The following is a 13,813-nucleotide window of genomic DNA, read 5'->3' as shown; positions in this document are numbered from 1 at the left end:
GACCGCCACCTTCCCGGAAAGCTGGAAGCATGCCGAGATCAACGCCTTACTCAAGAAATCCCAGGCAGACCCCAAGGACCTCAAAAACTACTGGCCCGTCTCCCTGCTTCCGTTCCCGGCAAAGGTACTCGAGAAGATCGGCAACAGGCAACTATCTGACCACCTGGAGGAAAACAACACTCTGGACCCGTTCCAATCTGGCTTTCACAGCAATTACAGCACCGAGACCGCCCTCATCGCGGCAACCAACGACATCCGGACCCTCCTGGACAAAGGCGAAACAGCAGCCCTCATCCTCCTGGACCTCTTCGACACAGAACAAAGATAGTCCGCCACCCTCCATTCCTATCTGAAGCCACCAAGACCATCTGCGGCGTACCACAGGGCTCCTCCCTCAGCCCGACACTCTTCAACATCTACATTACACTGCTCGCCAAAATCATCCGTTCTCACAACCTCAACATCATCTCTTATGCCAACGACACCCAGCTGATCCTCTCCCTCACTAAGATCCCCGCCACAGCCAAAACCAACCTCCACAAGGATATGCAGACCGTCGCCAACTGGATGAAGAACAGTCGACTAAAACTAAACTCAGACAAGACAGAGGTCCTCATCCTCGGCCCCACCCCCTCCGCTTGGGACCCCTCTTGGTGGCCGCCCTCACTGGGAACCACACCGAACCCCACTAATCACGCCCGCAACCTGGGTTTCATCCTTGATTCATCACTCTCCATGACCCAACAAGTCAACGCCATCTCGTCCTCCTGCTTCAACACCCTCCGCATGGTCCGCAAAATCTACATGTGAATCCCTACCGAAACCATAAAGACGGTTACCCAGGCCCTCGTCAGCAGCAGACTGACTACGGCAATGCTCTCTACGCGAGAACCACAGCAGCTCTTCAGAAAAGACTACAACGGGTACAGAACGTCTCCGCACGCCTCATCCTCCACATCCCCCGCCACAGCCATATCACAGCCCACCTAAGAAACCTACACTGGCTTTCTGTCAACAAAAGGATCACATTCAAACTCCTGACCCACGCCCACAAAGCTCTCCACAACGCCGGACCAGCATACCTCAACAATCGTCTCACCTTCTACACCCCGAATTGTCAGCTCTGCTCCACCAACCTCACCCTCGCCACCGTCCCACACATCCGCAAGACAACAACCGGCGGCAGATCCTTTTCCCACCTAGCGGCCTAGACCTGGAACACCCTCCCCATCCACCTACGGCAGACCAAGGACCTACTGACCTTCAGGAGACTCCTCAAGACCTGGCTGTTCGAGCAATAGCAGCCCCTCCCCCTTCCTCAAAGCACCTTGAGACCCTCACGGGTGAGTAGCGCACTTTACAAATATATTGATTGATTGATTGATTGACTGATTGGAAGGAAAAAGCTCCAAAAAAGTGACAAAGTCCGAACCTAAAAAGTTGACCAGGACTTCCCACACAGCGTATCCGAGGAGTTCTCCAGGGACACTGGATCAAGATTCAGCTTTGCCCTGGACGAAGATTACCGTTCTGAAAAATCATCTAAGTCCGAAGGTAGAATTCTGCACCAAGGTCTTCTCTCATGCATATCCGAAGAGGGGTCCAGGCGGATTGGATTGATGACTTCATCCCGCTGAAAAAAATCTTCAAGAAAAAGACTAAGGCGGTCATTCCGAGTTTGGTGGGCCCAGGACGGCCATGTTGGTGGCAGCGGTCATATTGTCAATCACCCGGCTGTGAAGACTGCCAAACTATGACCATGGTGGTCTTCCTAACACAACACAGCCAAGCAACCATTAGTGCGGACATGCCACGCTGGACGGCAGTAGGCACCTTCAGGGCAGCGGGTACTATGTTTCCACCAGATATATTACGAGGCTGCACACCACCAAGGTTTCTGCCTTGGTCACACCACCACAAAAACCCTGCCGGAAACCAACTCTATTAAAGTAGACACTCACCATCAAGAGCACATACCTGACAGGAGCCACCATGGAACCTGAACTGGAAGTCCTCCAACTAGCGACAAAGGCAACAACCATGAGAACACACACATCTACCTCTCACAGGAGGGTAAACCTAACCTACACACGCACACACAACATACACATGTGGGATGCAGATAATGGAGACACACACGTGTAACTACACACCTGTTTGTACGTACACACACACACACCGAGATACACACAAGCACACCCATACTACAAACACTCACACCTGTACTACACACAACACGGCCAACACACACATGCCATAGACACACCAACACACACACACACAGCACCCCCACTGTCTCACACAACCATCCACAACACCACCAATTCACACAACAACACAACTCCAACTGCACACACTCTACGACGAGTAATGCCATTGCACACCACCATGTGACTACACATACTGACAACAACATGTCACCACACCAGACAACCAAGTAACACATTCACACAGGCATACAATGATGCAGACGTTACAACACGCTAACATCAAACAATGCATATGATATCCAGCACCACACACTCGGACACACACACAACAACCACACAATGGTACAAAACACCACCATTACTCATCTCTACACAAACAATACACAATTAAGCTACATACATGCATGTAACAACACAATAATATCTTACGTACATTACACAGCAATGACAGCGGGACAAATGGCAGGGTCAAACCCACACATACAGCCCAGGCAGAACAGCTGGCACAACCAAAGCACACATGTCAAACACGCACAAACCAAAATCCACAAACACCAAACTGGCATGTAGAAAGAAAGGTAGGACAAGTATGGAAACATTGAATCTAACTACGTGTTGGTCCAGATGTATTAATAAATAATAAAATATATAATAAATCTATGTACAAATAAAAGGCCAATGGCCAGTCCGAAGTGCCAAAGGCACCTAATGCAGCCCCAACTTGGCTCCTGGCTGCAAAATGACCTCCATATGTCAGGGGCATCAACGGGACAGGCATGCACCTCAGGGATTTGGGGGAGATGTGGGGGTTGGGTGTGGGAGGGGGCTCCTTGGGTCTGGGTTTGGATTTGGGAGGGGGGTCCTTGGGTCTGGGCTTGGGAAAGGTAGACTTCTCGGCTGGGGGGCATGGCACTAGCAGGGGGCCAGGAGAGGACTTGGAGATGGAAGGGTAGGGTCTGGGGGAGAGGAAGAGCGCGTGGGGGTATTACATGGTGGGAAAGGAGTAGGGAACAAGGAAAACTCCACTAGAAAAAGATTTTTTGACAAACATAATGGTCATGGCAAAAGGGTTTGGGAGTGGAGGGAGAGGGAGTGGTAGTAAAATGTTTTGGCTTGGATATCTTGGGTAAGAGTTGGTAGATATGGTCTCCTCTGTGGCATTCCCTTTATCCTCTGTCCCACTGGTTCCCCCAGCCGCGCTGGTTCTAGCTTCCTGGATCCCATGGGCTGCTGCTGCTCCACTCACATATGCCCCTTCTCCTTCATCTGAGGATGTTGATGCACATAAATAGAGTGAGAGGGAGAGGGAAACAGAGCGAGAAGTAGGGGAAAAATGGGTTAACCTATAGCTCTCATACACACTGGTTAACAAGCACTTCTGTGACAATACTTATCCTGGCTAGGCCATCGCATGTGCCATTATACATTACCTACATCATATCACAACATGTCCCTACCACCCACACCTGTACTGTAACCCTCACTCCTACATAAATACCTAAGTAGGACAGCACAACTGCAGTCATCAACATGATGACTACCAAAGCTATTTCTGCTGGCACCGCAGGCCCTGGATGCACTAGCAATAGTATGCCTGAATACACATCATACCTCTCCATGCCCCTATCACCCATTGGAATGTCTATCTGACTGAACAAAACATTACTCGCTACTACTGTAACAATACATGGTCAGACCATGCCCTCTGTAACTTATTTATAAAATTGAGGATACCTCTATTTACAGATCACACTGCACCTGCCCGTCACATTACACACCAGACCAAACACTCTGTACATTGATGCCAATAGGGAAATCAACACTTATTTGTCCATTACAAGTCAGATACCAAAACAGTTGTCATTTGATGTGTAAAATGAGAGTCTGTGGTATAGCCATTGCAATAGTCTGACCCAATAATACAGCCAGATGAGCAGACACCAAACACATATATATCACAACTGATCATACTGCAAAGGGCATCTAAAGATTTTCATACAGCACATATGACATATCCATACTCAATCATTGAGTGCAGTGTCACACTAGATGTACTCCAGGAACACACACATTACATCATGGTCCACTTACAATGCAACTACACGTGCAGTCCACCAGTCAGACTGTGCAACATGACAACTCCACCCTCAAACACCAGCCCAGAAATGACAATATCTGACATGGAGGTCAGATAACACACATCTCATAGGGTAAATGTCAGGATGCATTAGGCACAAATGGAACAGAACCACTGCCTGTACACCACTTACACAGCCCACTACTACATGAGCCAGCCAGGGGAGACTAAATGCAATATTAGAATCACATTTATATGCCATGTGACATACAATAGGCTAGCTTCACCTAACCTGCCACTTCACCCAAGGCAAGCAGAAAAGTCCCAGCCCATCAGATGTGCCCCTAACTTGCCTTTAGGACATGATTTAGGCAGTAACTCTGCAATGTAGCACATTAATTGCTGGGCTATTGTCATCCATCCCATGTACATACCATGCTGACATATTCAAGACCTGTCAAGGCACCTACCACCTCTAGTACCATTCCATTGGTTAAAGCTTACTTCCTCACAAGTATTGCACCTAGGTGTCACGGTGTCTTTTCCTCAGGATCTGCACGCTGCCGAACAAGAAGGCCCACCTCCTGGCGTCATCGACTCAGAAAGCTTTAATAGTACAGAGTTATGATGAAGCCAGGCAGGGGGAAGGGAATTAAGGTATGGAACAGCTGGGAGAGAGATCTGAAAAGGAAAAGGTTAGAACAAGCATGCATATCCTCATTAATGACAATCTAATTCACCATTAGAGCCTTTGTGTGCATATAGCTCCATAATACCAGATCGATACTCTTTGAGCTTGGGCAGTAGCCCCTTCTGTAAATCACAACACCAGAATGAACTGAGACCTCAGAGTCCCAAGAAGACCAGAGTTTTAGACCATGGACACTCTCTTAAATATCAATCAGAGAACCACTTAGCATTGATAAAACTCTAAACATTAGATCTCAGTTTAGAAGACTAGTAAAACACTTAAAGAGGTCTTTTCAAACAATATAAAGCATCTTAATATGTATCTCACATATCATACATCCTAAAACAATGAAACTGTGATTTCTTTATCTTTGAAACCCTTTGTGGATAAATGGTCTTCTGTACATGAAAAGCACTTTAAGTATTGAGCCAGGGCGCTTTACTTTCTGTGAACTGAAGTGATTTTAAATATTGTGACCAAAACGCCTTTTTCTCCTCTGGACCTGAAGCGCTATGCCAATGCGGGTTTATTCCTTTTGATTGAAGCGCTAAGTCAATGCGCATTATTATTGTGAACTGTAGCGCTTTATCGATAGCGCATTGCTGCCGTGAACTGAAGCGCTTTACTGAGCGCTTTTGCTGCCCTGAACTGAAGCGCTTTACTGAGCGCATTGGCTGCCGTGAACTGATGCGCTTTACTGAGCGCGTTGGCTGCCGTGAACTGAAGCGCTTTAAGGAGCGTGTTTGCTGCTGTAAACTGAAGCCTTTTACTGAGCACGTTTGCTGCCATGAACTGAAGCGCTTTACAGAGCACGGTTGCTGACGTGAACTGAAGCGCTTTCCTGAGCGCGTTGGCTGCAGTGAACTGAAGCGCTTTAAGGAGCGCGTTTGCTGCTGTGAACTGAAGCGCTTTACTGAGCACGTCTGCTGCCATGAACTGAAGCGCTTTACGGAGCGCATTTGCTGCCGTGAACTGGAGCGCTTTACTGAAGTGGCCTAAAACACCATGCTCATTAGGCTAGGGGAATGCTAAAAGTTAGGAAGAATCAATTCCCTTTTGACTTGGGCTCTTCACGACATTACCGCCCACGAGTACGACCTACTCGTGCCTGAATTCCCAAATGGAATAACAGGAACCTTCGAGTTTCTGCCAAGCTGCCTTTGAAGAAATTCTGCTTTGCTCCAGAGGAAGATCCCTTGAGGTCTGACTGCATCGAAGTCTTCAAAATAGTGAGCCACGAGGTTGGGAGTGGCTGGGCTTTATAGGCCAGCCACACCCCAAGATGGCTGCTGCCTCTAAAAACATGGGAAATGTAGTCCCTTCATAGAATAGCACTGATAAGTGCACCTTGACCACCAATGGCCTGAACCTGCAGCTATGTGAGCTTTACCACAGGGCAAACAACGCTGCTGGCCATTCTTGGAACAAGCGGGGATGACCAGTGGTACGCATAACGCGCCGCAAATCCACGCAGTGGACCTTCGGGTGGAACCTGGACCGCGCGCAGCCTTGATCCTGACACTAGGAATGCATAATGTCTGCAACCAGACCACACAAATTGTACATTTATCAGTTTCCCAGTTAGCCTACCATCACATACCCTACAGTCAGCAGTTCACCTATATATGACAATACAACTATCAAATCAATGATCCTGTCCCATGAAGGCCATTTCCGTAGTGGAACATAGATGGTAGCCCCACAATCAGTCAAAAACTTTCCCAGTACATGATGTATTCAGTCCCTGTGAGAAAACTAGAGTCACACAGTAGCATACATAGGTATGCTACACAGATGGGAGTGGACTGATACCTTACAGCCACTAATGCAGATGATGGAGCTGGTGAGACTCAGTGCTTAGGGGGATACTAATACAGACATCCTTTGCATAGGCATGATGGTCTCACACATGTGTTAATGTCATATAAGCATCTCCACATTCCAGACATGGAAAGGTATTTTTAACGGGAGATGTACATCCACTTATAATAAAGCATCGCAACATATCTACTATCTAAACTCAGCCAGAGTGCATGACACCAATTACCAAGAGATTATTCACAGGGTGTCATAACCACAATTTCACTTTGCCTGTAGGGAGGCAGCCAGCCAAGTGTCAGGATCCAGTCTGTACTTGAAGCTGCTGGGCTGCTCTCAAATGCCCATCCACCTCAGGATAAACCACTGGCAAAATGCTGGCTATTAGAGGGGTCAAGGTCCGACGGGCACCCCTCCCTCATTGGGAGGACATCCCTAGCTGGGCCTCTGTGGTCTTCCATACCCAGCATCTCAGGTCCTCTCACCGCTTTCTGCAGTGGGTTCTCTGCCCGCTGTGGCACCTCAGAATCTGCACTTGCTTGGCAATGGCACGCCAGATCCCTCTTTTCTCTGATGGGTGTTCACCCCAATGGATGATGCAGACAAAAGAGAAAGTCAGATACACATGCCCCATACCAACAGCAGTGGACAATACACATCTGACTCACCAAGTGCCCACACATACCCTCCCTCTCAGCTCACACACCTCCACTCGCCCTCTTCATGCATGTACTCTCTCCCCAGTACACTTACCCCTTACACCATCACACACCATCACACACACCCCTATCACACATGACACTGGCATTGGGCTCACCTGTTCCTCTGGTGCCCGCTACAGCTGTCACCAGCTCTTCTGGGGTGAAGACTGAGGCCCTATCACCTGCAGGACATGGCATTATGCCTCCCAGAAACAGGTCACAGCAGCTCTGCTCGTGGAGGTCTTGCTTGCAAGAGTGTCAGGAGTCAAGTGAGCAAGGCTTACAGAAAATTGCGGTTTTGTCACCACGTACAGGACGGTCCCCACTGGCAGTGATCGCCGTTGGCCCCAAACCTCTATAGGCAGCAATGTTATCCAATGAGAAAGTACACAGCGGTTGCGACCGTCTACCGCCAAGACGACATACGCCGGTGGACTTCGGTCATTTTCAACTGTCCTGTGCAACTGGCCAGGCGGATGTCATTTTATGCACATATCATGCCTTGCAATCCCAAAATAAGTGAATCATACATATTTATGTGCAAAGTGCAGAGTAGCCCTGTGTTGTGCAATCATAGTTTAGCCAACGCATGTGACATGCATCTCACTGTGATGCTTCAGCTTGCCCATAGTGGTATGTATCAGCAGTGCAAGGCATGTCTGCATTGTCCGGTGTGTGCAATGATGACATGTACTGCTAACATATGTGAAGTACTCATCACTCAATACTTGTTGTGCTCTTTATCCTAGATACCATTCCATGAGGAGATTGAGACATGGACCTGTGTACCGACCACTAGTTGACCTTGCAACCGTGGAGGACAGGAATATCATCCAGACCTATCGTCTGAATCGTCAGACCATCATGGATCTATGCGGCCAGTTGGAGCCTGATCTCATACCTGCCATATGCAATCCCTAGGCCGCCCTCCCACAGTACAAGTCCTGTCAGTGCTACACTTTTTTTCCACTGGGTCCTTTCAGAACACAGTGGGCTTGACAGGATGGATGTCATAACCCATGTTCAGTCTTGTGTTGAAGGATGTACTGTGTGCTTTATTGAAACACCTGAACAGCTACATCAGGTTCCCCCAACTTGGAGATTTGGCCTATGTGAAGGCAGACTTCTATGATGTGGAACACATCCCTTATGTGATAGGGGCCATAGATGGCACCCATATTATCTTGCTCCATCCCAGTGCCATTTAACAGGTGTACAGGAACAGGAAAAACTACCACTCGATTAATGTCCAGGTGGTGTGTCTGTCAAACCAGTAAATCACATAGGTGACAGCCAAGTTTCCAGGATCTGTGCATGACTCCTACATTCTGAGGAACAGAAATGTCCCACATATGATGGTACAACTACACAGAGAGAGGGCTTGGCTCACTGGTATGTATGCTTTTGGATGTGTGTCTCTGTTATGGCACCTGTCATCAGATTTTTCCCTGTGCCTGTAGCTGCATTGTAACAGGTCCTACCTTTATGTACACAGACTCTGACTATCCTAACCTTCCATGGCTGTTGACACCAGTGAAGTACCCTGCCAAGGAAGGGGAACGCTGTTTCAATGAGGCCCATGGCAGGAAGAGGTGTGTAATTGAAAGGAGATTTGGCCTTCTGAGAGCCAGGTTCAGGTGCCTGGATGTCTCTGGAGGTACCCTCTTCTACACTCCCCAAAAGGTGTGCCAGATCATAGTTGTCTGCTGCATGCTCTGCAATCTTGCCCTGACACGTCAGATACCATTGCTAGCTGATGAGGAGGAGGCAGCTGGATCAGTGGCTGGTGATGCAGACATGGATAGTGATGAGGAGGCAAATGAGGATGGTGCAGCTGACTCTAGGACTGAGCTCATCAAGCAGTACTTCCAGTGACATATAGGTATGTTAACTGTGTATTTACAGATGATGTGTATCCACATTGATTGCTGGCAATGGTCCTTCTGATTAGTTTAATCAGTGGTGTTGTAATGTGTTCCTATCCCTATGTGTGTGTTGGTGGAGGTGAGTGCTTGAATGTAAGGTGCTAAGTTGACATGTATCTTATCTAACATGTGTACTCACTGCAGGTTGCTAGTTTCGTATCTCCTATGGGCAGACCTGTGTTGTGCTATGTGTCCTGCATTCTCCATTCCTCATGTTATTTCACCCACTGACTGTGTTCTGCAAATCAATGCCTCTGCTACCTATGGCCTGAGGCATTCATGCTCATTAGCCATTGGTAACTGTATACAGTATGAAGTTTTGAAAATGACAGATGGCAGTTACAGTGTATTGGCATATATTTCCTGGGACTGAGGATGTAGAAATGTCATCTGTTCTGCCTTGCTGTGTTGGCTATCCACACTGGGCTGGACAACTGTGTACTGCATAGGGGCTTTGTGTGGCACCATGCCTTCTATTCTGATGTAACTCTTTGTCATGGTCTCTTTTGCAGGTTGGATGAGTGATTTCACTGTAGTGTGTGCCTGGACCAGTGAATTCCTTACAACTGCCCTGGATATATCTGTTGTACTGTGTCTCCTACAGGGGATGCCTCCTTCTGCTGTCCATTATATTGCCTGTTGGTTTAGGGGGGCATAACAACATCACATTTTGCTGACAAACCAATTGCACATGTTCAAATAAAGACACATATGCAGTTGCATTGATCAATAGTGTTTAAAGGGCAAACAGGGGATATGTCAACAAACAATCTATGGTACTAATAGTGACATATAGATGATAAGTGGGGTCATGGTAGTTGTAATCATCAGAGTGGGTGGCACAGCTGTAGGTAGCACAGGTCCAGTGTCCAAGGGCCATTAGAAAATGAAGTTATGCCATTGTACAGTCAACAGGGTGTCTCAATGGCACCCAAGTAAGAGAAATCAGGAGAGTTTCACTTCCTGGCAGTGGATTTTGTCTTGGCATATGATCCAGCCGGATGTCTGGATGGACATCCACATTTACGGGGGGTTTATCAGCTACAGGGGAAGGGGAGCTCTAGAGGCCTGTGGATCTTCTGGCAGGGCCTCTATTCCACTAGCTGTGACAGATGTGAATGGCTTATGAGGCTAGTTGAAGCGGCCTGCTCTTGGGTGGAAGAACCACACAGGGTGATTTTGAGGTCCCTGTGCACACCTACAAAGGAGGCCATGGTGGTATTGTGGGCCTGCTACTGCTGCATGACCTCCTGGTTGTATTCCCTCTGCAGCCTTTGGTTTTCCCTCAACATGGAGATAATCTGGACCATCCTGTCCTGAGATTGTAGGTATGCTCACAGGACTTGGGAGATGGATTCCTGGTCAGTTGAGTCCCTTAGGGTCCCCATCCTCTGACCGACAGGTCACCTCGCATGCCCCCTTCCTCCCTGTGTCCCTGGCACGGTGTGCCCACTCCCAGTGTCACCAGAACCTTCATCGTCTTGGGTGTGAGGGTTTGACTCAGGTCCCTGTACTCTGGGGCACATTATTAATTGAACTGTCCTTGGGACACAGGTTTGGGGACAAAGGGTTGACTCCACAGAGTGGGGGAGTTGATGTGTGCAGGGTGATGCAGAAAGTAGTGGACTGACCAGGTGTCCCAGATAGGCCAGGTAAGTTGTCAATGTTGAGATATCCAAAGGCATTGTCCTTACTGGTGCCTTCATCCTGAGGAGGGCTGGCTGTCTCTGGCATCCCCCTGGAGTGAGAGAGAGTTACATGGTGGAGGTGTGATTGGTAGTCTCTTTGTCTGATGCATACAGTGCCTTGACATGATTCCCACCAAAGGCAATGTCAGATTCTGCCCTGCATACATTATTTGTGGACAGTGGATTGTGACATGTGTACCATGCTCCATTGAGGATTGGTGTCAATCTGGGTAGGTACCTTTTGGTAGGTGGGTGGAATCAGGTCCTATGTGATGGTCACATGGCAGGTATTCCATTTTTGCTCGTGGTAAATCAGGCTTGGTAGGTGTGAGTGGGGATGGCTGTACATTGCAGCATGGGATCCAAGTGGGAGGAGGATATGTGTGTATGCATGGTAACTTGTACTGTGTGTGCATTTGGTGCATGGGGTTTACCTTCATACTTTCTAGCCCATCCTCAATCCATATCAGGGTTGTACATTTGGAAAAGTGGCCATTTGGTTTGGTGCAGTGCTGTGGCTGTGTTTAGCCTTGTTTACCATTGTATAGGGCCATTGCATTGCTGTCATTGCCATGTAGTGGTTCTCAGTCGAAGAATCCAGTTGGTGCAATAGTCATACACGCAAAAGTTGTGCTGTGAAGTGGACATAGCAGGTTTTGCTGTAAATGGGCTAGTGAATTGTGGGAGTCGTAGTGATTGTTATTGGCACTGCTATCTGTGTACTTACCAGGGACTATGTGGCCATTGGGGCTGGGTGTTGGTGTGGCATGCAGGAGAGGGGCATTAGGTGATTAAGTGGGTGGGGTAGTGGGAGATAGAGTAAATTGGGGAGTGTTTGGGTGGTCAGGAAGCATACAGGACAGGAGTAAATTGTGCCAGGGAAGTTGTGGTTAGTTACTAGAGTCTAGTCCTCTGAGTACTCCAGTCAGGCCCACTGGATGCAGTATGTCCAAGACCTTCTCCTCCCACGATGTGAACTCTGGGGGAAGAGGTGGGGGCCCACAGCCAGTTTTCTGTGTGGCAATTTGGTGTCTCAATGTCATGGAATGCACCTTCCCCCTAAGGTCGTACCACCTCTTCCTGATGTCCTCGATTGTGCATGGGTGGTTGCCTATTGAGTTCACCCTGTCAACAATTCTCTGCCATAACTCAATTTTCCTGGCAATGGAAGTTTGCTGGACCTGTGCTCCAAACAGTTGTGGCTCTACCCTGCCACGTTCATCGACCATGACTTTCAGCTGATCATCTGTGAAGCGTGGGCGCTTTTGACAGGACATGGTGGTGGTTGTGTTGTGGGTGGAGGTAGGTGTTGTGTGTGCAAGGGTGCAGTGTAGGGTGCTTATATATATAAATATATATATATAGAGAGAGAGAGAGAGACACATATATATTAACTAGAGGCAATTGTCACTAGATAGTTATAGTTAGGACCATGTTTCCATAGAAAAAGCATTTTTTTACTTGCCTATATCTTTGGCACCATTTGAAATATCTTCAGGTAATTTGCCAGAAGAAGTGTGCCAGTTATTCTTTTTTCACACAGAAAGTGATCCATCAAGTGTAGGCCGAGAAAAAGGGGGGGGTAAAAAACATTGCTAATTTACATAGGAATTACAGCCCAAACTACTGAATGGAATTACACCAACTTTAGTAGGCAGATTGTGATTTCGCTTATTTGGTGTAAATCCGTTCAGTAGTTTTCAAGAAATTAATGGGAGAATACATTTGTATATCTAGGGCCACAGATCATTCCTGATGTATTTGTGAATAATGACAAGCTTGTTCAGGGAAATGCACAGCTCTGATTGGCTGTGAACACTTCAACCAGGAAGTGTTGGCAGCCATCTTGTGACTCGGCTTCAGCTGTGTCCAAACAAAAATACACAAAAAAAGGAAAAGGGGCCAGGGTAGGTACACCCTGACCCTTTAACTCTGGTTTTGATATCCGCCAGGGCAAAAAAGCATTTAAAAAAAAAAGAAATTACTTCAAATTCATGACATCGTAGCAAATGCACTATAAATATTAGAAAAAAAAAAAAGAGCGGTCTCCCGCCCATGTTTGATTAAAGACCCCGGGTGGGCCAGGTCCTGGAGGTATGTTTAAAATAAAGGAGGAGGTGCACATGGCCCCCCTCGTGGGCTTATATCTGCTGTGGGACCGTCATCTCCCCAGAGCTTAAATGCTAATTGAATGCAGGGAGGTTCCCCCTCCCCTAGCTGCCAAGGGGATCAACATCTCCTGAGGCTTTAATTAAATATAGTGCACACACCCCTGCAGCCCTTGAGACAGTCGCCACAATGGGGCTTTAAATTAATAAAAAGCAGAGGCCATGTGACCCCCCCTTGCAGCCCGAAGATGTCACCTCCCAGGGGCTACAATGAAAGAGTGCTTTCTGACAGTGAGAGATGTCAAACAGCTTCCACTGTTAGAAAGCAAAGTTTTAATTTGTTTCCCTGCATGCAAATATGCGTGAAGGGAAATAGATGAAAATATTGCTCCCACAAACAGGGAGCTGCTACGCAAAGCAGCTCCCTGCTTGTGGGAGCAATGCTGGCTCCCGCAGGACACAGAGAGCTGGCTAGGACCGCAAGGGCCTTGAGGCTCCCCCGCGGTCCTTTCACTCTCTCTCTCTCGCTCTCTTTTCCATCCCATAATGGGATGGAGGAAAGAGGAAGAGAGATTGGCATTGCAATGGGCTCTAA

The sequence above is a fragment of the Pleurodeles waltl genome, chromosome 3_1 (assembly GCF_031143425.1).
Source record: "Pleurodeles waltl isolate 20211129_DDA chromosome 3_1, aPleWal1.hap1.20221129, whole genome shotgun sequence".
Lineage (NCBI taxonomy): Eukaryota > Metazoa > Chordata > Amphibia > Caudata > Salamandridae > Pleurodeles > Pleurodeles waltl.
The sequence above is the reverse complement of the archived record's forward strand: the minus strand, read 5'-3'. Positions refer to the sequence as shown.